At 39.3% G+C, this 2,459-nt stretch overlaps 1 long non-coding RNA gene across 1 annotated transcript; it reads left to right on the top strand.

The window, feature by feature from the left end:
* Positions 1-530: 530 nt before the first annotated feature.
* On the top strand, positions 531-1,848 carry LOC136572037 (uncharacterized). Its single transcript, XR_010785745.1, has 3 exons — positions 531-637; positions 1,623-1,677; positions 1,783-1,848. It is a non-coding gene; the product is annotated as an uncharacterized lncRNA (long non-coding RNA).
* The last annotated feature ends 611 nt before the right edge of the window (positions 1,849-2,459 follow it).

Below are 2,459 nucleotides of genomic sequence, written 5' to 3'. Positions count from 1 at the left end.
CGCCGCGTAATATTACGCAGTGAAGCCCGTCACGGCGCCCCCCAGAGCCCCTATACTTACCTGCGGGAGATAGCGTGAAATCGCTTCCCCGCCCACCACCGCCGCGTCACCGCCCACCACCGCCGCGTCACCGAGCGTGTCACGTGACGCGGCCGGCCGTGTCACGTGACGCGGCCAGCCGCGTCATTTGGCGTCAGATGACGCGCGCCGGTGGGCGGGAAAGCGTTTTTTCACGCTATCTCCCGCTGGTTACAGCGGGAGATAGCGTGAACGGACGGCTTCCATTGACTGCAATGGAAGCCGTCAGTGCGTACAGCCCGTCCTCACCCGCAGAAAATAGAGCATGCTGCGGGTGAGGACGGGAGAAATCGCGGTGCGTAATTCCGCGCTGGAATTACGCATCGTGAGCATTGTGCTATTAGGTTCAATAGAACCTAATAGCTGCGGGCAACGCAGCGGATTTTCGCCGCGAATTACGCGGCGGAAATCCGTTCGTGGGAAGGAGGCCTAACTCAGTTAAGGCATCTCACGAGCCAGTCAGCCCGTCTTCTTTACAGAGCCAGAAAACATCTGTGTCCATCTACTGAACTCGGGTTCATCGCCTCCAGCCCTTCACAAAGCATCATTGGAATAAAAGGTAATACATTGTTTTTATCTTTTTAATTTTGCATTAGTGTATAAGGATAAACATTGTTTTTATTACCGTATTATATTAACGTATTAGCATAATTATTAATATTCACGTATTTGATATACGTACGGTTAATAAAATGCATGCATAAATTAGTGCATTACAATAGATCTATGTTTAATTAGTATAGCTGATTACATATATTTTTTAATACAGCCTGACTTTAATTATGCATATAGCGTAATATTGAAAACATTGTTTTATTATCGTATTATATTGACGTATTAACGTAATTATTAATATTCATGTATTTGATATACGTACGTTTAATAATTGCATACATAAATTAGTGCATTACGATAGATCTATGTTTAATTAGTATAGTTGATTACATATATTTTGAATACATACTGTCTTTAATTATGCATATAGCGTAATATTAGTCTTACTGTGTACGCATTTTAATAATATGTCACTATGTTTTTAACACTTAGAATGCTTATTATTACCGTATATTTTTAATGTCCGTACCCATTAATTGTTTTATGATGCACTATCGCGTTACATTAGATGTGTTTTATTTTTAATTATAGCAGTTTATTAATATTGTTGTATTAAACATTATATATATATATATATATATATATATATATATATATATATATATATATATATATATATTTATAATTTTGGTAACCTTACTATGTGTGCAATATACTAGTCTTTTGCTATAGTTTTAATCATTATAATGCTTATTAATAACGTAATAATATTACTGTATCAAATTAATATATTATATGTGTGTATTTAATATACGGATCAGTAATATTTCTACGACACATTAGTCTATCAGTAAAGATGCATGGCCAATATTTTTAAATGACGAATCTTCTAACGAACAGCAGCGGTGCTAGAAATCAGTTTTTATTTTATTTATTTATTTATTTATTTATTTATTTTTTTGCTGCAGTAATTCTCTATGCATTTTCAGATGGAAAGTCTGGGTGTCAATCATTCCCCCCTTGGATTTACTACCACCCAAATCGGTAGGTATGCGGCGTTTACACACTTGATTTCGTATAGCTATCCGCTAAGGCTTCCATTTTTAAAATACGTAAATTTTATCCGTTTTTATCATTTGCTGTATAAAGTAGAGAACTGGGATGACACCAGCGAAACTTTTGACGCAGCGCTATTCGATTGTTTCTCACAGTCTGCCAACGGTAGGTTTTATCACACCGTATGCGTTGTTTTGTTTACGCAATTGTTGTTATGTGTTATGCTAAACAAGCGTTGTCTCAATACAGATGCTACAGATGTAAATGAAACCATAAATCACGAAAGACCAGCGCAGGCGCTGGGACACGACAATCACCCATGGAGTCCACTAAGACAGCAAAATGGATGCGTGAGAATGGTGGTGCTATCACCTATATCGGTTGCGCATGGGAGCCAGTCGAGGGACTCCGGTCAAAGCGTCATCGGTAAGATGCTTGCAACAATTTGAGCGAATGTTCAATTATAGTACGGCTGTTACATGCGTAAATCCCGCGTAATTCATCAACAGCGTTACACATTTTTTTATTGTGTTTTTTTCTTTTCTTCCTTCCAGAGAATACTTGTGTCATCGCTGGGGAAAACTCAACATTAGAGATGGCAAACCTGACGCTAAACCCTGTGGAAAATGCGAGTGTATCGCCGGATGCATTTAGCCCTGTGTTACAGACACACAGCGAATCCGTGAGATACCCGATGCCGCTAGAACCACACATAACCATCAACCGCGTCGCCACACCAACTGCTGTCAAACATCGCCGCAACTTATTGA

This window comes from Eleutherodactylus coqui, chromosome 6 (assembly GCF_035609145.1).
Source record: "Eleutherodactylus coqui strain aEleCoq1 chromosome 6, aEleCoq1.hap1, whole genome shotgun sequence".
Classification (NCBI taxonomy): Eukaryota; Metazoa; Chordata; class Amphibia; order Anura; family Eleutherodactylidae; genus Eleutherodactylus; species Eleutherodactylus coqui.
Note: the sequence above shows the minus strand (reverse complement) of the source record. Positions and strands in the feature narration are given on the sequence as shown.